The sequence below is a fragment of the Chelonoidis abingdonii genome, chromosome 16, assembly GCF_003597395.2.
Source record: "Chelonoidis abingdonii isolate Lonesome George chromosome 16, CheloAbing_2.0, whole genome shotgun sequence".
NCBI lineage: Eukaryota > Metazoa > Chordata > Testudines > Testudinidae > Chelonoidis > Chelonoidis abingdonii.
In genome coordinates, this window is record NC_133784.1 from 22,115,498 (window position 1) to 22,140,166 (window position 24,669).

A 24,669-nucleotide genomic window follows, 5' to 3' on the forward strand; every position below is an offset into this window, starting at 1 on the left:
CCTCTGTCTCCATGCGGCTTTCATCCCTTGTGCCAGTCCCCACCTCCTCCTTCCCACATGGCGCTGACACCTGGCCTGGTGGCCCCCCCTGCGAGGAAGCCCATGGTCACGGCAGTTAGGAACAGGGTTGTACATGGAGAGGACTCAAATTCCAGCAAGAGCAGGCAGAGGGATCGGGGTCTGCAGCGTGCTGGAGCAGAACAGTCTTTGGGGTCAGCTGCTGGAAAGGTGCAGGGCAATGTGATCTGTCCAGAGGCAGCGTGTCACAAGGTTAGAGTAAGAGACTGGAGGTCAGGACTCCTGGGTTCTATTCCCAGCCCTGGGAAAGAGCCTTGTCTAGGGAGCAGACCAGGAGCCTGGGTTCGATTTCCAAGCTCTAGGAAGGAAGCGTGTCTAGTGGCTGTAGCCAAAGGCTGGGATTCAGAGCCAAAGCAAAGCCCAGTTTCTACAATGGCCAGAGCCTTGGATAGGACGGCAATTCCCTCTCCGGCACTGGTTCTCTACCTGAGGTCCCGGGCCCACTGGCGAGCCACAGAGCCTTTCTTGGTAGAATTAAACAGAGATGAGAGGGTCCCCGAAAAGCAGTCTCTCCTGTGAAGAAGTCCACAGAATAATGGAGCAAGAGGAGCACTGCTCCATGGGATAAACAGACACAGCCCTCGGGAAGCATGATCCAGGGCCAGGCGTGGCAAGGTCCCAGGCCATACGGTAACAGAGCCATGCACAGGCTCCCTGATTAGCACCACACGCCAGTCTTTCACCGACTCCCCCTGCCCCTTTCCAGAGCCAGGTGGCTGCAGCATGTGACCACCAGCAGCAACAGTGGCCTCAGATACACATCCCTTTGCATCAGCCCTGCTCCTACAGGACCTGCTCTCCGACGATGGAGCTGGTTGATCTAGTTCACCCTGGCTCAAGAGGAAAATGGCAAGTGACCCCCCCCATCCAGGAATAACAATGCAAATAGCTTCTTTTAAATGTTATGGGATTACAGAGTGAGGGGCTGAGCTGAACAGATGGGGCACAGGCTAAAGCCGCCACCCACATGGCTGCTCCAGAGCCACCTGGCGTGGTTCCTTAGCACTCAGCCCAGCCAGACAGAGGAGGGCTCTGATGCTTGGCTTGCACTCTGAATGGCTGAGGAGGAGGCTAGATAATGCTGAGCTTGAGCCTCTTAGGCCCTGCACGGATATTCTCCCAGCTCAGCCAAGCCAGCCGCTGCTCAGTCCATGGGCGTCCATCATGACCACGTGGCCACCAAGCCCTGGGATGGAGGCGGTGGGGGAGGGGCCACGAGCTTTGAGAGTCTCAGGTCTTAAAGCACCATGGCTCTAAAGCACATCCAGCCCTGGGAGAGCACTGGCTGTGCCCTGGCCCCAAGAGGCAGGAGCTGGGAGGCCCCCATCAGCTTCTGGAGGAGGTTGTCCACAGCGTTCTTGCTGGCCAAGGACTGAATGGGCCATGGAGATTAAATGCCTTTTCCCACCACTAGAGGGTGCTCTCAAGAACAAGGGCAAAGTGGGGCTACTCCTGCACTGGAGTTGCTATCAGACTGCCCATCCAGCACCTTTGGCCCACGTGACTGTCCCCATCACTATCAGAGAAGAGCAGCTGCTCCTCCAGACAGCGTGGTTCCCAGAGCTACCGTGTAGGCGGTCAGGGCAAGCCCGGCTGGAAGAGCCAGGCACCTCCAACGCTCAGCAAGTAATACTTCTAGTATCCCAGCAGTGCCCAGCAACCCCAACCAGGGATCAGGCCTGGCGGGTGCTGCACAGACGAGCTCCCATGTAGAGCTGAGCAAAGATGGACTTGGGAGTTTGTTGGGGGGTAACCCTCCATTAAGGGTCCAAGCCCAACCTCCCATTCCATTCTGAGCCTTTTAAAATGATTTTGGATTTTTTTAAAATAAAGGCAAGGCAGAGAAAGGTGCTACCCCTTTAAAGCTGCACAGAGGGGAGCGGGTGAGACAGGCACAGGGCTGGCAGACTTGGTTACAGCCCAGGTGTGAGTTGGCCTGAGCTGTGGCCTCTTCTGCCCAGGATGAACTTGGCGCATGTCTCGTCTCTCTGCCCAGCACCTGTGGCTGTGGTGTCATGAGGCACCTGCATCCAGCCTTGCAAGCAGCAATCCTATCGCCATGGTCTTGGCCTTGCTGTCTCCAGCACTGCCAGGAGAGCTGGGCCTGCAGATCCCAGGGGTTAAAATCCCTCTGGAGCCAGTTCCTGGGGGTGGCCCAGATCTGCTGGCTGATACAGAGAAGGATAGGCCTGTGCCCCCACAACCTCCTTTCAGAACACCCCCGCCCCAGTGCAGAAGCAGGGAGGACTCCTTGCACCCCCAGTGCTCTGTGTAGCCCAGAGCGGTGGCATGTGCTGGTGCATTTAGATTCAGACGGGGGCCTGGCACAGACAGCTCTGGCCCTCCCCACGTGGGAGCTGGCAGGGGCATGGCTACCCCTTTGGAGCTGTTGTTGCTCCTGTGTATTGCATTTACATTCTGCTCTCCGTGTTGTTGTGAGCCCTGTCCCTTGTGGTCCAGCATCCGACAGCCACTCCAATTACCAGGGGAGCATTTCTAGTCTCTCCTCCCAGGAGTGTCGTGTTCCCGGCGCAGCGCGTCCTGCGAGCTTGCAGCAAGGATGGAGAGCTTCGTCCAACACTGCATGTTCTCCATGCCCTGCCTTCCTCTTCCATTACTCAACTCCAGCCTTCCCCTCCCCACAGATTCTAGACTCTGCATCGTTCCTCTGCGTACTCGACTCCAGCGTTCCCCTCCTTGCAGGTTCTAGACTCTGCATCGTCCCTGTGCGTACTCGACTCCAGACTTCCCCTCCCTGCAGGTTCTAAACTCCCCACCCATCCCTCCCTCCTCGTCCTCTGCTCCCTGCCCAGGCCTTCCTCCACATCTGTGGCTCCCAGCAGGTGGCATGTGTTCCCCACAGTGCATTGATGCTAGAGCGCGGCACAGAGCCTCGCTTGCATCGCAAGGCCTAGTCCTTGGAGCATGAGCTCTTTGGGGCCTGGACTCATACGGATACAGCACCTAGCACAATGGGGCCCATGCAGGCTTAATAGGCTTCTAGCATACAAATAACAATACCAAGGTTGTCCCAAAGCAGAGACACACTGGCCTGTCACAGCATTTATTAGTCCGCTAGCCCCCCACATCCCTCACTGCCCCACAGCCACAGCCCCACTGTGTGCAGTGCTAGGGTCCGCATGGCCAACCGGCTCCGGAACGGAAGCTGCATGCTGGGATATGACAGCGCAGCTGGAGGGCGCGTGCCACAAGCACTACACGATAGGGTACCCTGATCCCTTGACATATTCTGCTCTGAGATGTGTGCCTGCAGCCAAGATGCCAGCTGGTCATGGGCAGGGTCAGAGAGCATCCCTCACGCAAGTCTGCCTGGTCTGTGCCAGGCTAATTCTCCTTGCAGCACAGCCTGGAAAACAGTCCAGTGGGCAGCTCGTGACAGCCAGTGCTATGGCAAATCACTGTTAGGGAAGGAAACTGGCACCTGTGCAATGAGGCATCTAAGACACAGCTGGGCCACCAGGGAATGGTGCGAGCGGCACAGAGGCTGGGATGAGCGACTGCAAGACACTTAATAGCCGCCCCTCTGGAGCCACCAATTGCACAGGTGACTTCCAAACTCCAGAGAGGCTCCAGGCATCCTCAACACTATAGAAGACAAGGCGGCGCTAGGAGATCACGGTGCCAAGGGCACGCTGCTCACCCCCAGGGGCACTCAAAAGACACAGGTGGGGAGAAAAGCAGCCGGACATTGCAGAGCAAGCAACAGCAAACAGGTGTGTGGCTAAGCTGGCAGAGACATGCCCACATTGCAACAACTCCAACCCCCACACATGATGTGAAGGGACAGAGACAAGCAGCGATCAGGAAAGGTCTCCAAATAGAGGGATGGAGCGGACAGACCAGGAGAAGCCTTGGGCAGCCTCTGTCCTAGTCACATCCCAGGGAGGGGGTAGCCGTAGGCAGGAGCTCTCTCGCCAATCCACTCCAAAAGTGCAGTGGCACCATAACAGGCCTGCCTTCCTCCTGGGGCATCACTGGAAGCCCTGCCAAGGGCAATGGGGAGGGACAGCTCAGTGGTTTGAGCATTGGCCTGCTAAACCCAGGGTTGTGAGTTCAGCCCTCGAGGGGGCCATTTAGGGATCTGGGGCAAAAATCAGTACTTGGTCCTGCTAGTGAAGGCAGAGGACTAGACTCAATGACCTTTCAAGGTCCCTTCCAGTTCTAGGAGATAGGTATCTATCTTCAATTATTATTAGGAGTGTCAAATTGAGCAGTGAGATTAAAAAGTGGGGGCAACAAAAGACAAGGCATTGGAGGAGCTGCATGAGGGCAAATGCAAAGGCAGCCTGTCAAACTAACGGTGGCCAGAGTCAACGTGGCAGGTGGGCCCCAAGCACAGTTCAGACAGGGACCCTGTTGCAGAGCCAAGGCTAGCACAGCAGGGCTCCATGCCCCCTGCTAACAGCAAGACGGTGGGCACAGTGTGGAGGCAGTCACTAACGTGGTTAAATCCTTGCCCTATTAGAGTCAACAGCAGTTTTGCCATTGAAGTAAGTGGGGCCAACTCACCCCATTTTCTTCCTGCGCAGGGCACTTGCCAAACTGCATTTGAAACACAAACCCTGCAAAAACCAGCCACCAGCAATCAAATTATGGAGCCAACTCTACACGACAGCAGGGATCACATCTGGTCAGAACCCAGCACATCCAGCTGAGTATTACCAGTACCCGTGCAAACCACAGGGAGATCACTTTCCAAATCACTCCACCCAAGTATAGGGCAGCCCATTGCCTCTCATCATTCCTTTGCCCAATGACAGAAACCCAATGGGCCAGATCCTCAACTGATGTGAATCCATGGGGCCTTCAGCAGTAACGGTGCCCATGTCGGAGCCCTGTGTCATCCTGGTCCTGGCCCTTCTTCCGCACCATCCTCTTCACTGGAGGGTGACAACTCATCGCTGCCCACCATTAGCTGAGCATTGGAGGCAGAGACACTGCAGCATCCGTGCTCCTTGAGCCCCAGCCCGGGGGAAGATGGTGGTGGTCCCCTGCTATAATGCAGGGAGTGAGAGCCCATCTTCAAAGCCCTGTGCTGTCTCCATCCAAGCCAGGGCTCGTCTGAGCCTCATTACATCATTGTTCTGCCTCAGGCTGGGAAGACCAAATGGTGAGGCTATGTAGCTGGGTAGGGCCCAACCACCATCTCTGGCAGAGGCTGAAATACAATCGCATTGAAATGAAACATGGCAGAGAGCCACATTAAAATTCAAAAGCAAGAGCCAATAGCAGCGCCTAAAAATCTGGGAAATACTGGGCCACTGGGACATTACCCCTAGCCTGGCCCTTCACACGGAAAACTCAACCAAAGCCACGACTGCCACCTCTCTGCAAGAAGCACCCATTTTGTGAGGACTGCATCCAAGGACACGCTGCCTGCCATGACCCAGCAGATTGGGGGCACACATGCAGGACCATCCCACCATGGCAGGACCATACACATTGGAAAGGCAACACCTGGACAGGTTGAAAATCTCCAGCTGAACCACGCAGGAACTCCTACAAGCCCTGCCCGATCCCTAGCCCTGCTGCACCAGTGAGTGGATTAGTGGAAGAAATAGGGCCTATTTTGCGACTTCACTGTGTCTCCTGTATTGCCAGTAAGCTAATGCGACAGCCAGGAAACCAGAAACGTTCAGCGGAGCCATGCGGCAGCCTGGGAGCAGCTGCTGTCTGGAAGGCACAACGGGATCAGCTCTCAGGGAGACGTGTCTGCACCAGCTACTAAGTGGTCATGCCACATGACAGCCAGGCTCTGATGGGCTGATATTTAGGCTCCTAACTCGCTTTGCGGCAATGAAAGTTAGGAGCCTAAATACCTTTGTGGATATGGGCCTGGGGCAGGGGGGTGCTGCAGAGCCATACGGTTACAGTGGTGGGTCACATCTCATGACAGGCTCATGTCATCTTGGGGCCCTTTCCAGTCTGCACTGCAAGCCTTCAAGAGCTACAGCAATGCCATCTCCTATTGTCACGAGGTGTCTAGTGTGAAGGGGGAGGCTCCGGGATCTGAGCTGCACCGGGGCATCAAAGCCCTCTTCCTTTGCAAGCAATGGGTGGCCAGAGAATTGCCACGCACCCCCGTAGGACCTCTCCCCCCCAAGCCCCATGAACACTGCTTTGATTCTATGGACCACTGGATCCACTCCATGCCTTGGCGACCTATCCAGCACAGCCTGGTGAACAGCCACTGGGTCCCGTCACACATGCCAGATCTGGCCGGTAGCAGCCTGCATGGAACCTCCAGAACAGAGATACAGTGCCCCCTAGGCCTGTGCAGTGCAGGATGCGATCCAGCCCCTCTCCTACTCAAGACCCTCATCCCTAGAATTCCCCTCCACCTGGGTTAGCAACAGCAAGCACCCGAGGGTTGATGGTTGGGTGGCACACTAGTCACCTGCTCTGTGACAGGCAGTGAGGAGGGGAGAGCGCGATGGGAAGGGACGAGCCCGCCCTGTGCCAGGGACCCCGTGCCTGTCCCGCTGGCGGTGTCCTTGACGCTGGGCCGGCCGCACTGGCCGCTTGGTTACCAGGAAAGAATGCAATTACAAAGGGTGAGCATATGCCAGCGGAGGGGGCCCGGTGGGGGTGGGGGATGGAATGTCCCTGTCCTTGGCAGATGGCCTTACCCAGTATGCATTGTTCCTTTTAGTGTCTCCTTTATCCGCTGTAATTGGATCCTAGAGGGAGGGATGGAGGCTGGGCAGGATCGGGGGCGGGGGGAATATTCCCGAGCCTTTGGCCTGTGCCTCGCCTGTCAAGCATTTCATTGTTCTTGGCTGATGTCACTCCCAGTTGTTACCAGCGCCTCTCCGGGTGACAATGTGGGACTAAGAGCTGCAGCCAGCCCGGGGACCAACAGAAAAGGTAAGCGAATGGGGGAGATCTGTAACTCTGGGGGGGCCGGCACGGCAGAGAGGGAGCCCCAGTGGTGGCACCGCAGCAGAGGCAGGGTGCACAGTGTAACTGATTGAGATAGCGAGGGAGCTATATAGTCTGCCTGGGGTGGGGGTGAAACAGTGACTGGGCAATGGAACTGGGAGTGAGGGGAGGATATGCCAGCCCCAACACCTGCTCTGTGGGGTGAACATGAGGTGACTTTGCTGTGCATGCCCCATAGCTCACTAAGTGGGACACAATGTTCCAGCCCTGTCCCAGGCTGCTCTGTGACGCGAGGCTCAAGGGGAGAAAGAGCTAAAGTTTTCCTCCTCTCGGAGCCATGTGTTTTCCTGGCAAGGAGCTCCAAAGCCACCTCTGGGGGCTGGGAGCTGCTCCCCAAAACCAATCAGAAGGGTCTGATGATGCCTCCAAGTTACCTCCCCGCCCTGTCTTAGTTGGAGCCGAGAGGTCCCAGAGGCCAGGAAGCATATAAGGTGCCAGAGGGCCAGTCCCCGGTCCAAGTGGCAGGTACCCAGCACCCAGGGGCACTTGTAGAAGACTCACATTCCGGGAAGCGACAGGGTCTCCAGAGGACCTTTGTCTCTCAGCACAAATTTGTTCCCATCACCAGGGGCTGCACAGGGCTCAGCAAGGGGATTATTTTAGTGTCCAAGCAAGGAAGGGGCTGGCTGCAGCCAAACACAGCACTTCAGGCATTCGGAAAGCTCCCCACTCACACAGCTCTGCCAGTGCTCCTCAGTCCTGACCCACTACCCGTGCTACTCCTTTCCCAGCACTTCACTCCAGCTCAGCGGGGCCCATGCTCCACTCCGCTGCTCAGACCTGCACCCAGCTCCTGCTAGTGGGCCACAGATCCGGCCCTGCAATCTCATGCCAGCTCTGGGTCCGCTCTACCCAGTTCAGCTGGTGCCTCTCAGTCCTGTCTTGGCCTCACCATCCAGTGGCCCTAAATCTGACCTCACTGCATCTCTTGTTCCTCTGGGCCTGAGCCCCCCACAGCTCTGCCAGTGCCCCTCATTCCTATTTCCTGCCACCCGCTGGTGCCCCTGAGCTGAGATCACCACTGTATTGAATCAATGAGGACAGAGACCCAGGGGAGTCAGCGATGAGGCTGTCCAATTCATTCCACTGGTGACCCAGCCCTGGCCTCCTGTGGAGAAGCCTGCACACGCCACCTGCCGCCTCACAGCTCCAGATTGCTTTCATTCTTCCAACTCTGCTCTGTCCTTTGTTCCCATTAGCCACCCAAATGCCATGCACCACCAGGCATTGCTGGGCACCTTGCTCACACAGACCAAAGCACTACTCACATGACATAAAAATAATAATATTGTGCATAGCACTGCGCACTGTGCCAGGCAGCCTTAGGTGCCATATCTGGCAGGGCTCTCCTACCCACAGCTGTGCCCCCCAAAAATTCCCACCTATATAAAACTCCCTCTGGATAAGCCACAGAGCCATATTATGGTGCATCTCCATAGAAGTCAATGGGGCGAATGTAGCCCATGTGTCCCTTTGGCTGGCACAAAGGGAGGGTGTAGAGACAGAGAGTAGCCCTTGAGCCCCTCCATTTCCCACATGAGATTTCCTGTTGAGCAAGATGAGCCACCGCTAGATCAGCCTGCTTAGATTGGTTTCCCCAGCTGTGCACGAGAAGGGTTAATAAGGACCACCAAAGGTTGATGCCACATTCTTTGGGGGGGGAGCTGTATCTTGGGAACCCCATGCTCAAAGGCCCTCAAATTTGGACCACTGACCCTACTCCACATCTCCATGAGGCACATTGATTTTCAAGACAATCTGAGTCAGCATGAGGATTTTAGGAAACTAAGAAAAAAATCAGCTGGTAAACAGTAAGCGAGTCTTAACCTTAAGTAGTGGTGCTACCACTCCACTCTCATATTATCAGCCAAAGGAGTGTGTAAGGGGAGGGGTCCCAGAGATGGTGGAGACAGAATGTCACTGCCATCAGCTAAGCTTTGCATGAGACAGGTGCATCCCAAGCCGTGACTTCATCCTTTCCCTGCAATGGACATGACAAACTGGGGAAATCTCTGGCAGGTTTCACGCCACTTCCCACATTTCTGCTCTATATGAGTCTTCCAGGACCAGACCTCCCCTCCACAGCTATAATCCAGATCCTGCAGAGAACTCCCTACCTCTTAACCTCAAGACAAGAACTTTCCAAGGGGCACCTCCCACCATGTGACATCTTCCCAGGAAACTCCCCATCAGCTCCAATGGGATGCTCCATGGCCATTCCCCTCTCTCAGCACCAGTGGAACATTCCTCCCCATCCCCTTTCCAGGTGTGGGGGACACTCTCAAGACCCCCTCCCCACCTCACCAAAGGACTCTCCTTCCCAGCAGACTCTCTCAGCCCTGAGCTGCCCAAGGGTTTCTAATTCCCCTCTGGCCACAATCATTTGCCCCTTTGTCCTTTGAAAGCCTCACATCCTCCAGCCTGCCTCGTTCAAGTCAGAAGGGAAGCAGGGACCAGCCTTCAGAGTATCTGTAAAATGATCCTGCAAATGACCCTCCTACTCCTCACCAGGCTAGGAACACATGGGGAATTGTTCTCTGCCCCAGGACGAGAGCACCCTCCTTGCTGTGAAAGCTGGGGGCGGCTAAAGAGGAACCTACCCACACGCACAAACTTTCATTGCAGCTGGGGAGCTCTGTGTTACCCTTTGTGTGCTGGAGAATGTTGGGGCTCAGAGAGGGTTAGGGGCACAGAGACTTGGTGTTCTGTATACCCTGCACAGCCATCAAGGATTTCCCCGATCGGCATTTCCTGGTGGCAACTGTGAGATTAGAACTCAGATCCTCAGGACAAAATGCACACACAGAAAGCCCCTGTGCCCAGATGGCCAGTGACTGGTCTGATTTCTCTATGCTGACTATTAGGACACCAATTATCCCAGTTCAATTTAGGAGTGCACAAAACGTAAGGATTAAAACCCAATGATCTACTGATCTGAGCATAGGACAGGGGGCCAGTGGCTCCTGAGTTCTAATCTTGGTTCTGCCACTGTTGCCTTGGGCCTGCAATGTTGTCTATCAGTGCCTCAGTTTCCCCATCTAATGTAGGGACAATAGTGACCTATCCTTGGGGAAGCCATGAGGATTGTAAAGCACTTTGCAGGGAAAGGCGGCTCGTTGTCATCCCTGCTACCCCAGACTGATGTGCTTGGAGCGGTGGGTCATTACACCTGGTCCTGCCTGGGCTGCCAGGGCCCTAGGTGGAAGGGGAGAGGTTGACTCAAGAGAGGCAGAACGGACATCCAATCAAACGACAGAATGCCACAAGATCCGGTGTATGCCTAGCACATAGCGCACGCTAAGCGCACACAGAGAGCTGTTTCTCCAACTTGCCTCTGGGCTCCTCCTCCTCCTAACAGGAAGAATGTGCTGGGCTCAGCTGACTCCCACTGGATCTAATGGCAACCTGCTGGCAATCGTTAGCAAACTAGGCTGGTGCCCTTTGCAGTGGCTCTGTGGTGTGCTGGGAAGGGCAGGACAGAGTTGGGGGGAGTCAAAGGATATTTTAGAGATACTGGGACCGTCAAGCCAGGTCACCCCTGTTTTGCTACAGTGCCCCCCAGGTCCTAACCCTTTAGTGAAGGGGTGAGGCGGAAGTGAGAGAGGGCTGGATCTCTCACAAAGGCTTCCTTTCTCCACAGTGTAGATTAGACATTGCCGTTTGGTACGCAGGAGCAAAGACAAACAGCAAACAAAGGCAGATGTGAGCGGATAGTCTAGCACAGAAAACAAGCTGAACAAGACGTGGGTGAGGGAATGTAAAATCTCTCAGCCCTGCCTGTGCCATAAAGAAGCCAGGAGGGGCATGCTCCCCTCCTGCTGCCTAACCGAGCTGCCCTTATGGAAAAGACAAGGGCCATATTTCAGACACAGGGGCCCAAGCACCGTGGCTTCCATGCAATAACGTCCTGACAGCTGACCCACATGGCAGGAATAGTCACGCTGTGTTCACCCTCGAGCTCCGGGCACTTTCCAAACCTCATGAGGTTAACTCTCCTAAGGTCTACACTACAGACTTACATCGGTCTAACTAAGTTGCTGAGGGTTGTGAACAATCCACCCCCCAAGCGACACACAGTTATAAGAACATTACCCCAGGAGCAGCCTCTCCTGCCACCATAGCTACTGCCTCTTGGGGAGGTGGATTAATTACACCAATGGGAGATGTGCTCCCAAAGCATCACAGCTGTAGCACTGTACATGAAAACAAGCCCTGAGGGAGGGGAGCAGCACTGTCTAAGGTGCCCCTCTGGCTCTTGTTACCATAACACAGGAACACCTAACAGCCTCTAACATATTCATACTCAGCAGGGCAGGGAAGTACTATCACCCCCATTTCACAGATGGGGAAACTGAGGCACTGAGCAGCTATGTGACTTGCCTAAGGTGTCACAAAGCAGGGAATTGAACCCAGGTTTCCTTAGTCACAGGCTAGCACCTAACCACTAGGCCATCCATAACACTTGTATTACAGATGGGGACACTGAGGCACAGAGCCTTGTCCTTAGCTGCACAGCACATCAGTAGCAAATCCAGTCACCTGACCCCTCCGTCCACCCTTTCTTCCTTGCCACAGGAGCAGGGGGATAAGGCCAGAGATGCTTTTCTCCTGGGCAGCCAATCGTCCTGTCACTCGACCCGATCATCTTGGTCAATATGCCACGTCTGTGGGGGACCCAAACTGATTGTCTTGGCAGGCCTGGAGCTGGCACAGCTCTCTGCAGACAGCCACAGCCCCTGCCCTAGAAATACCCCAGAGCTCAGGATTAGGCAGGAAGGATGTTAAAAATAAAACATTTCTCAATGCCCCTGGGTGCAGTAGGCTTGGAACCCTGTGTCCAGCCCACCCCTCCTGCTTCAGGTCTAGCCATCTGCTGCTGTCAGCAGACCCCCAACTCCAGCTCACTGGGGGAGCTGAGGGGCTCCCCGGCCTGAGAGCTGTAGGGAGTCGGAGCTGCCTTAGAGGCTCATCGCATCATTAGCGGATCCACTCTGTTCCTGTCCCTCAGCAGCAGAGCCAGTTCCCCAGGGCTTTGGGGTATGCGAGCAGAGGTCTGCCTCTCTCTCCAGCTGGCTCATACAAGCCCCAAGGGAAGCTGCTGGCCCCCGGCTGTCCTGCTGACAGTAAGCTGGGCACTTTGATCAGGGCTCCAAGCTTCATGGGCCAGGCACAGAGAGTTGCCCTGCCAATGGATCAGGCAGGAACAAGAGGCGTGGGCTGCTGATCCTTTTCATCCCATGACCTACTCTCTCATGACATCTGCTCCTGACCCAGGGTGCCAGTTGCACCCACTGTCTGCAGCGGCAAACACCAATTCCCCATCCCTGGGGAGCTGGGCACCCAACAGAACAGGGGGACTACCTCTCCCCTCCCAGCTAGGAGGCAGGAATGACTCTGCAAAACCCAGTGCTGCAGACAAAACCAAGGGTTGCCCACTGGCTTACTTTAGCCAGCCTAAAGCAGATCAAGCGAGGAGGGAGGGATCACCTCTGTAGGGATGCTTACATGCAGGGGTTTACCCAGATCATCCGCTCTGCAGAGAGGCAAGAACTCCCACAGAGCCTATGGACAGGAGCCATGAGAGGGGTGGGGGTCTCCCAGCAGGGACCGCCCCTTGGGATCAGACGATGTATCTCACCACTGGTTTCCTGATGGGCTTCTGAGAAGAGTGCATGCAAAGTTGCTCCCTGGGGGGCACCTGCCCAGCTGCAGAGCTAGGATTTAGCTTCCATATCTAGAGGAGATGGGGGACATCTGGCCAGGGCTTTCCTGGACTATTGCAAGTTGGGAGGGGGAGGCAGGTGGGGTGTGGCCAGGGCAGCCCCATATGCTGCTGGCTTCTGCAGGGGCTGCCATTGCTGATCCTCCTTTGGTCCCACTGCACCAGTGTTTTATCTTGTGCCTATATTTCGCCTACCCCTTACATGGCCCAGCAGACCCCTATCATGTTGTTTCAGCCCCACAGATATCTCCTGGACCATGGAAAACCCACGTTCCTTTACGAACACTAGCCTGTGAGTGCATGGTCAGTGCCTGTGCACAGGGGAACTCAGCAGCCAGCCCATGCCTGCAGCACTGCCACACCCGCTCAGCAGTGCCTGTGGGGTGTACGCTTACGCTGGCATCCATTGCCTTCCTGTGCACAGCTGGCACTGAACTATGGGACATGCAGCTGCTCCTACCCCCTAACCCCCACCCCCCCCATGCACACACTTCCTGCAGGTCCTCAGGTCTCCTAGGCTCCCACTGACCTGTCCTAACCCTGGTTGGCTCTACGGGGTGGAATGGCTGTAGACACAATTCAGGAAAGCAAGATGACCTCACTCTCTTCAGCAGCCATGCCAACCAACCCTGGACTGCCTGGGGCTCTGTAATGGGGGAGCTGTTCAGAACCGCTAGGCGCTGGCAGGCATGCATTATGGGGGCTTGGCTCTCGGTTGCTGTATGTCAGCCTCGCCCCATCGAAGTTGGTGCAGCTCCAATGAGAATCCGGCCCCTGGAGTGCTGCCCAGGAAGGGAGCTGAAGGAGAGCCCCCGTTAGCACTCCACATGATCACTGCTGCATGCAAGAGGCCTGTCCCTTCTCCCAGCCTGCGTTATCCTCCTCCACAACCAAGCCTGGCATGCCAGCTCGAGCTGGAGTCCAAATAAGCCCCCCACCCGCTGAGACCCTTTGATGGGATAGTTGCCGCCTGGGACAACTGGTCGAGATCAGAGGAGCGGCTTGACCACGTCTGCATTTACACAGCTGTTGCCTTCTTGCTGGGTAAACCAGCATTTTGTGCCTGCTTTTCTTTAGGATTCACAGAAGGGAATCCAGGGGCTTAACTATTTTGACCCTGGATATTAAGCCACCCAAAGGCCTCTCCCCCCCCGCCCCCCCCAGTACAGCTGTGTCAGGACGGTTCAGAGCAGCAGGACCGAAGTGGGGGCTGGATCAAGCACCCCAGCTTGCATGTGGGTTTGCATTCCATGGATGCTTCCCCTGAACTTGGTGAGGACATCTCAGATTATTGGCAGTGGTGGTGCTGAGCACTGGGGAAGGGGTGGGGGGCCCGGTAAAGATTGCACAGAGAGCAATGCGGGCTTACACGTGGGTGCGGGGGACAAACATGCACACGGAAGCCCAGGGATGGGCCCTTGAAGAAAAGCCGACCTCTTGGAGAATCAGTTCCCCAGAAGGGAGACCAGAACAGGAGGGTAAGCTGGCTACAGGGACAGATCTGTCATATACAAAAGCAAAGCAAAATATAGCAGGCCAGAGACTAGGGGCCCTCTGACCCACAATCAGTGGCCAGCATGGGAGAAAAAGTGGGCGGTGCTCTAACTGCCCCACCCACAAGTCCAAGTCCCATCTGTAAAACCAAGAGTCATGAACCTCAATCTTGCCCATAAGATAAAACCCAGGACTGGCACTAGGGTTTCTGGCGCCCTAGGCACCGGGCCATTTCACCGCCCCGCGGTATGCCTGCGGCAGGTCCACCGGAGCTGCGGCTCCCTGACCCTGGGGGGGGGAGTGCCCTGGGCTGCTGGGTCGCGGCGGCGGCTCCCTGAGGCCGGGAGGGGCGCCACTGGGCTGCGGCGGTGGTGCGCACTGGCACTCCCTCAGGGCGCCGCTGGACGGCGGGGCGGTGGCGCGCCACCCACCGGGGGAGCACACCTTGGCTGTCCGGCCGCACGCGCGGCACGCTGCTGTGCTGACCAGCGCTCCAGCTCTCTCCAGCAGCAGCCGCTGCAACCATTTAAAAAATTTGGGGGGGGGGCACTTTTTGGCGCCCCCAAATCTTGGCGCCCTAGGCAACTGTCTAGTTGGCCTAAATGGTTGCACCGGCCCTGATAAAACCCAAGACACCCCCACACTCTCAGCCCCATCCACTCACCCAAACCTCACTATTACAAACCACGTCTACAATTCCAAACCCCACCCACAAGCCAGAACCCTGCTCAGAATCCCACACCCTACCAGTCCCAAAACATGCCCATACTCCCAAACCCCACCTACAATCTAGCACCAGATGCTTCTGGCCCAATGATCAATAGGAACAGTTCATAGTATACATGTTGTCATAATAGTTCCCGGCTAACTTCTCACTGGGACGGGCAGCACAGAACTTGGGTGCAAGGCTGGCTGGCTGCAAACAGCCTCAGGTCACATTTGGGAAGCCCCGGCCAGTACAGTCCATCTGAACCTGGATATGCAAACATCTCCCTAAGGAAAAGGCAAGATTAGCTGGCTTCCTTTAACAAGGCCAGGGCTGTGTGTTGCTCAGCTGTATTTATTACAGACATTTCAATAGCACCCATCACCTTACTGTCTGGGCACTTTAAACATTTAACTTTTTAAATGACAAACAACATTTCCCAAATATAAGGAGCAAAGTCCCACGTTGATCTTGCAACTTTTATCAGGCAGCAACTTTGCCATCAGCCTGAATGCAAGGGGTGTGGGCGGGAGCTGGTGCTAACAGAAACCTAGGCATGGTTCCAGCACTCACTGGACACAGGGAGCTGGATTAGGGCCAGGTCCTAGGTATCTAGGCCTGGCACTCTGGGAGAGCCCAGAACAGCGAGAAACCCAGGGCCTGTTCAGGGAGAGGTGGAAGGGGAAGATCAAAGAGCCTGAGAAGGAAAAGAAAGAAGAATCCATTTGAACAGGGGCAGGGAGCAAGAGCTCAGAGCCCTGGGAGCATGCGGCCAAGGAGAAGGGGAATGTGGGAGGGGGAACTGATGTGTTCTGAGAAGCCCACAGCTATGATGGATCCAGCCCTATTTGGTTTTTAACCACCCCGTCTCTGCCACTGTGCTGCCCTCATCCAGTAACATGCCACTGACATCAGCGCAGCAGACATCCAGCAGCACAGCTGGTGAGTGCTGCCTGTCTATGCCAGAAATGTAGGTGGGTGCCACCCCGACGCTCCTCACCCATGGGGAGTAACACCTGCAGACCACTGGGGAGCACTCCAGCATGGCATTCCCCCAGCACATACCCAGAGCACTGAGCTGCACCACACACCACTGCCTCTGGGACGCATCTCGCATAGCTGGACTAGTTAACAACCAAGTAAATAAGGACAAATAAATCAGTGGCTTTTCCATTGGCCTGCTAAGTGACCCTGGTCACCTCGCTGCCCTGTGCCTCAGTTTCTCCATCTGTAAAATGGGCATAATGATACTGACCCCCCCACCTTGGTGAAGCACTTGGAGATCTACTCATGGAAAGAGCTGTATAAGAGTGAGGCATCATCATCAGGGGAGGGCCAGAACTAGGCACCTTCACACAGATGGCAATGTCCCCGAGATAAAAAGTATGATGTACTGTGGGCCAGGGCCCAAGTGTGTTAGCTGGTCATTGAGCCCTGGGAAAGGCCAATCCTTGTCATGTTTGTTACCTTGCTGCTCTGAAGAGTAGAGATGGCCGAGCACAGGGAGGGCAAGGGTTAGGGGTGGGTTGGTAGGACATGGGGCAGTCACCCAGGTTCTAGTGAAGGTACCAGTGCAGAGGCTAAAGGGCAGATTGTGCCTCCCCCTATTCAGGGACTTCATGGGGACCCTGGTATGAGCTAGGGCAGCCCTCAGGGTTGTGCCTCTGGATCAATGGGGCTTTGCAGAGCATAGGACGGCTGGGGTGCTGGTCTAACCTTTACTACCCTTTCCTCTCCTGGCCTGTCCCTTGCCTCTGCTCTGTGCACATCTTGTGCCAAGGCTGTTGCAGAAGAGACGGAGAACTGGCACAGCCAGCTGTGCACCGGGTGGAGGAGTGTCCCACGCTGGCGATACTCTTTAGGGAGCTGGCACAAGGAGCTGTGTGGCAGCTCACAGCATCTAAAGTAAATCTGCACTCAGGCCCTCCAGCTGCAACAGACTCTGCTTCCGAAAAATCTGCCAGCCCCAGACTCAGCCCATATCCACCAGAACCTTTGGCCAAGACTCCAGTCCCATCTGGATTGCTCTCCATCACACTCTGGCACACCAGCCTCGTCCCTGCGCATGCACATCTAGCAACCCAGAGCACATGACAGGCTGTACCTGCATGCCCAGCTGGATACATATTCATCTCGCTGGGACATGGGGCTGGACGGGAGTTAGAGGTAGTGGTGTGTGCATGGGGTAGTTTGCGGAATGGAGCTGATGAGGCAATTTGATCCATAACTATTACAGTCCCCTTCTTCCCGCACCTCAGCTTCCTCCCTGTGGGTGCACAGACCAGAGTGCTGTCATTTCACACAATATGACTCACTTAAACCTCAGGGCTATTGTAAACCCTGCCCAGGAGGTGTGAATAGTTCCCAGTCAACTTCAGAGAGACAGCCGAGCAGTTTCTTAGGGCAGGTCTACACTACAAAGGTACAGCAGAGGCCCTAAGCCAATGGGAGAGAGCTCTTCTGTTCCATCAGCTTAATAACTCCACCTCTGCAAGACGCAGTAGCTATGGCAGTGGGAGACGCTCTCCTGCTGACATGGGGGTTAAGGTCAGTATTAATGCATTGCCCAGGGGTGTGGATTTTTCACTCTCCTGAGCACCGGAGTAAGTACGCAGTGTAGAGTAAGTACGCAGGCCTTAGAGAAAGTACGCAGGCCTTAGAGAGACAATGGGGGGTGAGGGAATCTCTTTTATTGGACGCATTTCTGTTAATGAAAGAGACATTTCGAGATACTCAGAGCTCTTCTTCAGGCTGGAGCTCTGTGTCTGTGCGCCATAGCTGCACAGAGCTCTGTGTAAGCTCAAAAGCTCGTCTCTCTCTCATCAACAGCAGCTGGTCCAATAAAAGACATTACCTCACCCACCTCGCCTCTCTGATATCCTGGGACAACAGGCTGCAAACATACAATTTCTTAGTAAACAAACATTCCATGGACGCTGAAACGAGACAACAGTGTCAGTTATTGCCCAATACTAAGAATGACTTTTGAATTCAAGTTGTTAGGCAGTAAATCTGATGGTGTTTCTCATACATTTTGATGCTGTTACATATACTCATAACAGCTACACTTCTCTACATCAGTACACGCACACATCCATTCCCTCTGAGCAGCTCTAGGAGATGAGTCTTTACAGAGTAACCATCCTACATAGTGTGCGTGTCAGCTGGACTTGTCCGAGCCCGGGGAGAATAGCAGTATCTCAGCCCTTTCAAACACTTCAGAACCCTGCCAGCAGACAGACAAGCTGAGGATCTCCACAGCTAGCCCAGGTCCAGCTCACATGCTAATAGCCGATTGCTCCTTACTTGCTGGTGAATCAGAAACCTCCTGTCATCAGTATCCAAAGTGGTACCGGATTGGGATCAGCGTACAAAATAGCCAGTCCCTGGATCTCCATAAGGCATCCACACTATCTGCACCCCATAAGCCCAGCCAGGTGAGGTAAGAATGTAGAAACTCACCACTCCCTCAGATCTGCCCCATTATCTATTGAACAGAGACAGACTCCCTGCTTCTAACAGTTAGCTGATAGCTACATGAAGTTCCACAGACTCCGTGGCCTCTCTAGGTGAGAGATGCTTCCCCATAGCTCTCCCTCCAGGTCCATAAAACACTACCTCATAGAGCAAACCTTATCTTAATGGAGAACTTCCCTAGTAGGAGAAGCCAGAATAGAACTCACCCGAATCCTACGTGTTACAAGGACTAGAACCTGCCAGCAAGCACCTCCTCATCAGGGTTGCCTTTAACTCAGGGATGGGCAATGTACAGCCCGGGGGCCACATCCAGCCCTTCAGACATTTCAATCCAGCCCTTGAGGTCTCACTGGTGAGCAAGGTCCAGGGCTTGCCCAGCTCCAGCACTCCAGCTAGGGAGCAGGGTTGGGGGCTTGCCCTGCTCTGCACGTGCTGTGGTGCCGCACGGCTCCCGGAAGCAGTGGCATGTCCCCCCCTCCGGCTCCTACACATAGGGGCAGCCAGGGGTCTCCTCGCACTGCCCCCACCCCAAAAAACAGCTCCACAGCTCTGCAACCAATATGAGTGGGGGGGGGTGCAGATGGGGCAGCGCGCAGAGCCACCTGGCCACACCTCTGCTTAGGAGCCAGAGATGGGACATTGCCGCTGCTTCCGGGAGCTGCTTGAAGTAAGCGCTGCTCAGAGCCTGCACCCCAACCCCCTGCCCAGCCCTGATCCCTCTCCCGCCCTCCAAGTCCCTTGGACCCAGCCTGGAGCACCCTCTGTACTCCGAATCATTCATCCCCAGCCCCACCCCAGAGCCCGCACCCCCTACCAGAGCCCTCATCCATCCCCGCACTCCAACTCCCTGCCCCAGCTTGGAGTCCTCTGCCGCAGCCTGAACTCCTCATTTTTGGCCCTACCCCAGAGCCCGCACCCCCAGCCGAAGCCCTCCCCCCTTCCACACCCCAACCCCATGAGCATTCATGGCCCACCATACAATTTCCATACCCAGCTGTGACCCTTGAGCCAAAAAGTTTGCCCACCCCTTCTTTAACTCCTTATTTATACCTATCCCCCATCCCCACTGTGCTCTGATTGGCTGAGCTCTCAGCAGGGACTGAGTGTGGCCAGTCAGGTGGCTTGCCCACAATGAAAACTTCCTCTACAGCTTCAGAAACAGCTGCTGAACATGTTCGGTAATGACCATGCTCTATTTCAGGGTGTTTCTAGGCCCCCGGTGCTGAGTTGCCCTGCTCAGATGGACAGATAGAGATGCCAGCTGCAATCCACATCCTTTCCCCATGGCTCCTTTCCTGTGCCTTAGGCCAAACAAAGTCAACTGCTGCAGTGTAAGGCAGGCGGGTTCCACTTGCTGATATGATGCCGGGCTGAGTGTGGAAGTGAGCTAGCGTGTGCACGACTGGGTCGCTTGGGCCCAGTAGTCAGAAGTACGGAACTGCTCCAGCTTCCATCAGGGGGAGGGTTTGGTGTTCAGCACTTCTGGAAATCAAGGCCCGTGTTATTATGGTGCCTATGGCTAGAAGGCATGTGACTGGTGGATGTCTTAGCTGGCAAGTCCCTGGATTTGTGGTTGTGGTGGAGACACTCGCTTTAACTGGGAGTAAACAGAGTATTTTGTTGAGGGGAACGCCCACCTGTATGCTCTCCCAGGTCCTGGGTATGCAGCAGCTTTCTGATTGGCAATCCCAGACCCTGGAGCTGGGCTGGCAGCAAGGGATGGAAAAATGTCCTGGCTCTGCACAAACTGAAGTTTTTAAACAACAGCCGCTGTGCTCAGACACACAGAGTGCAAAGTGCAGTCGGCGGGAAATCAATGTGTGTCCAGTGTTTAAGGGACACACTGGCACTTGAGCATTGGTGGCACAAAAACAACTGTCAGCTGTTGTGTCCCAGCCTCCGGGAGCCTGTCATTAATACACTCAGGCAGATGGGGAAGGTACAGAGCTAGCAGTTTTACTGAACACATCCAGCTTTGCCTGAGGTCTGCTTGGGAGTAACCAGACACCCCTGTCATGTCCTCTAAGCACTGGCTTGGATTGCGCAAGGACTGTCTTTATTTTGGGCATTTCACTGGTTGGTCACAGCTACAAAAGGGATCAGCCCAGAGCTTTATCTAATATGCTCATTTCGTAAGGCAACTTTTAGACACTTTGTAGTCCCCCCATGCTGCATGTGGAGTCATTCACTGCCCTGCACAGCGCTCCCCATTCTGTGCTGCGCTGGCGGTGGCCCAGATAAAAGGGGGAAGGGGAAAGTGGCTGTGTAGCTCCTAGATTCTGGGGCTAGCCAGCATAGGGTAGAGCAGCCTCATAGAATATCAGGGTTGGAAGGGACCTCAGGAGGTCATTTAGTCCAACCCCCTGCTCAAAGCAGGAGCAATCCCCAGATAGATTTTTGCCCCAGATCCCTAAATGGCCCCCTCAAGAACTGAACTCACAACCCTGGGTTTAGGAGGCCAATGCCCAAACCACTGAGCTATAAAGTAAAGTCTCCAGGAGCGTGAGAGGGGATGTCATCTCTGTAACATGCAGTGTCAACTCTGTCTTCCAAAGTGGCACTGGCAATCAGGCAGGCTCCTCAGACATTAGAGCTACAGAGTATAGGATGCAAAACCATAAGAGATACACAGCATGTGCCACAATCACCCAAACATTGCAGCTCTGATGGTGTTAAATCCTGCTTCCCTCCACCAGACCCTGCATAAAACAGGCTTTGCACATTGGGAGCGAGGGGATGGAATTCTGCTCCTTAAGCCAACAGCAGGGCAAGGAGCACATGTACGTGTATATGTGTTTCACATATATAGGATTTGGGGCCAGCAGATCCTCCTTTATAGCCAGCATCACACCCCCTCTCTTGCACACCAGCTCCCATAATGCACCTCCGAGCAGCGTCTCTCCTTAGCGTGGAGGGTGGGCTGGGAGGCCTCCCCACACAGCAGAGCTGTGATTGTTCCCTGGTGTTTCAGACTTTTCCCTACTGCACAGTGTGGGCAAGAGCTGGCCTGATAGGTTTGGTGAAAGCTTTAGCAGCAGCCAGTAAGTTCCCCTGTAGATGACTCACGATCCCAGCGCTGGCATTAATAGTGCTCCTTGTTTCCGTGTTCTCTCTTAAACCCTTTATTAGCAAACCTCTGAGCTGATCAGCCTGTTCGTTTGGTGTCCCCACCACCCTCTGGCCATGCAGATCCTCAGTCACTGCTTCCCCAAAGCTGCCAGTGTTCTCTTGCCATCCACTATCTCGGATGCTTTCCTGGGGACTCCCACAGGCCAGCCCCACTGTTTGCTGGGTCAAGGCAAAATCAGCGCTAGGACCATGTATGTCACCATGCTGACAGCACTGACGAGCTGGATGGCTCCAGGGCGTGTTGCCAGATTCCCAGGCAGGCTCACAAGGCCAAAATAAATCAGGACAGCAGAGGCGACAGGGATCTGCACCCCGGGAAGCTAAGAGAGGGGTTACAGATGGACTGGAGCTGGCACAGAGGGAGCAAACAACCTGCAGTGAAGCAAGGATAACTCTGAGGGTGGTGAACCACAGCCTTGCTGAGAGAAGGCTTCTGCCCACCGCAAGGGAAGCTGAACCCAGCCATAATGTAGCTGGGGGCCTTTGGCTTAGTCAGCTCATAATTCAGGGGATTGCCCTTTCCCATCCACCCATCCATTCTCCCCCGCCTTCCTCACCTAAGTGATGGCACTCGGATCCCCTACATCTCTGACATACCCACACACAAACCCTCTCCCCTGGACTGGAGAATCCTCCCACCACCAGCACAGTGCATGGCATGGACGGTGCTCAAAGGCTGGGGGCAGTAACACGCAGAGAAAGATGCAGGGAGCCACCTGGGAATGTTTGCTGCCTGGGTAGGGGATACAGCTGGAGGAGTCGGAATGAATGTCCCAGCAGACGAATAGGAGACGACAGGTATCAGTAGATTGCACAGTCCAGTGCTCCATCCCGTCTGGTATCCTGACTCCATCGGAGGCCAATAGCTGATGCTTCAGAGGAAGGTGACCAGAACGCCATACTCCGTCTCTCCTCCTCAGCAGTAGCATTTCTCCTGGCAGTCCCAATGTGCTAATCCACCCGCTGATTGTCCGTGGGGGTGGATGGGGAATCCAGCCAGGCCCCTGCAATAGGCCATCAGCTCATGCCCTTGAAGAGGAGGCTGGATTCCCCTTCCGTACTTCCCTTCGCCATCATAGCTACCTACAGCTGCTGGCGCTGTGCAGAACGTGAGCCAGCCCCTGCTTATCTGCCAAAGGGGCAACGCTCCCACCTGGGACCCTGCGTGTTCTAGGGCCCAGGGTTCTGGTACATTGGTTCCCCAGTGCAGACAGAACCAAGCAGACCTAGGGAGAGACCCAGACTCAATCCCCCTGACTGATGCAGGCCCCATTGTCCATTTCAGCCATGCTCCACTCAGCACAGGAGGGAAGGGAAGAGGCAGAGAAGGCTTTAAGACACCATCCCAGATCCTTGACCCAGCCCCCCGTGCAAGTCAGAGCAGCAGGAAGATTTCCTGGTTTTAAATTGATTGTCTCAGGGCTGCTCTAACTTACACTTGGCTGCAACAGCCTGTGCCACTCCTCTGCTCCTGGCTACTTCCCTGATCCCCAGATCAGCTGCCTTTGCTGTCCCTTTATGCCCCCAGGACTGCATCAGGGGACAGCACTGGGGAAACAGATGGGGAGGGGGTGCAGAGAGTGAGGGGGCAGCCTACAAACCAGATTCCAGAACCAAACTTTGCGGCTGCCTGAGTCTCCCACCTCTGCGTAGGCTGGACTAAAACCCAAGTTCCAAACACTCCCAGATGCCAGATGCCCAGGACTCCCACTCATTCTCGCTAATGTGATATTGGCACAACTTTTGTCAGCAGTGTCTCCTCATGGCAGCCCCCTCGAACTCACCCCCTTCCCCAGCTTGCCAGCCCGCCTCCCCCTGGACTCATGCCAGCCCCTTTGCTCGGCTAACCCCTGAGGTTCTGGTCTCTTCCCCAGCACTGAATGAATGTCGTGCTGGGGACAGGTCTGGACTGCGAGGCCTGGAGACCAAAGTCCTCTAGCCACAGAGCAGGTTCAGGACAGGCCTTGGCCACATGCTGGCTCTGCCCCTTTCTCAGCCTCCAATGGGTGGAACGCACAGTCCACACCAAGTGCTCAGCTTAACCTATTGAAAGCCCTGATAAGAACATTTCAGCACAATATTGCACTGGCTTAATCAAGCATAACGCCGAAGTGAAGGAGACTGAGCAGGAGCCTAATGCCCAGTCCTGGGCACAGGGAGTCTGCTTCTGTCAGCGTTCGCCCTATGCCAGCTCTTGCGTCGCTCCAACCCCACTTTATACCTTGTCTCGTGACATCACCCAGGGGCAGATTATTAAACAACCTCAGCTCTAAACAGTCTAGTCTAGCGTTTCATTCATGCCAACCTAAAAGCTTTTTAACTGATGCATTTTTACTTCTCCTGCTAACATTCTTAATTGGTACCTCCTTAGTGAGCTTTTTTAGCCACTATCATCTTCCCTAGTCTTTCTCACCGGGGAGATCTGCACCTGGCTCGTAAATCACACATTTGTCTGGGTTGCTTTGCCCTGTTAGCTACACAGCCCAAGAATCCGCTGTAGATCCTGCGCAGACCAACTTTCTGATTTTTACAGCCTATACAATTGTTTTAGCAATGTTTGAAAAGCCACCAGCAGAGAGCAGGAAAAGTCCCTTTGACATTTTCTTATAACACAACTAAATATACAACGGCTGCCTCTCTACTGTTCTTTAATATACATTAGCTAACACAGTTTGTTACACAGCTGTTTGCACCCATCTGGGATCAGAGCATAGGCTCAGCCCCATGTGTAACATGACGCGCTCCTCACTGGCTCATCAAGCAGCAGGGATCCAACCTGAGACCGGCTGGTTCAAAATGCAGCAGCCTCTAAAAGACACACCTGGATAAGCCCCAACTGCTGAGGCCTCCTCAGCCTCTATCTGTGGCTCAGTCATCATGAGATGGAGACAGAGTGCCATGTGGAGTGGATGTGGCCCATCGAACCCTTGGCCTTTTTGGGCCCCATAATGCCAGCTGTACCCATTGCTTTTGAGAGCTGGATGTTTGTTGCCTAGGATCAGGGCCAATGCCACCATCTCAGCACACGCCAGCCACCGGATGGTAGCAATTGTTGGCCATCCCACTGCTGTGATGCAGGCTCTGTTCAGTATTTCAGTCC

At 54.9% G+C, this 24,669-nt stretch overlaps 1 protein-coding gene across 2 annotated transcripts in view; it reads left to right on the forward strand.

The window, feature by feature from the left end:
* Positions 1-6,827: 6,827 nt before the first annotated feature.
* The window catches only part of PCBP4 (poly(rC) binding protein 4), a 32,761-nt gene continuing 14,919 nt past the window's right edge, over positions 6,828-24,669 (forward strand). For both annotated transcript variants that reach the window (XM_032791290.2, XM_032791308.2), the window contains exon 1: positions 6,828-6,966. The gene's annotated coding sequence lies outside the window, so the exon portion shown is untranslated. The remainder of the gene's footprint in view (positions 6,967-24,669) is intronic.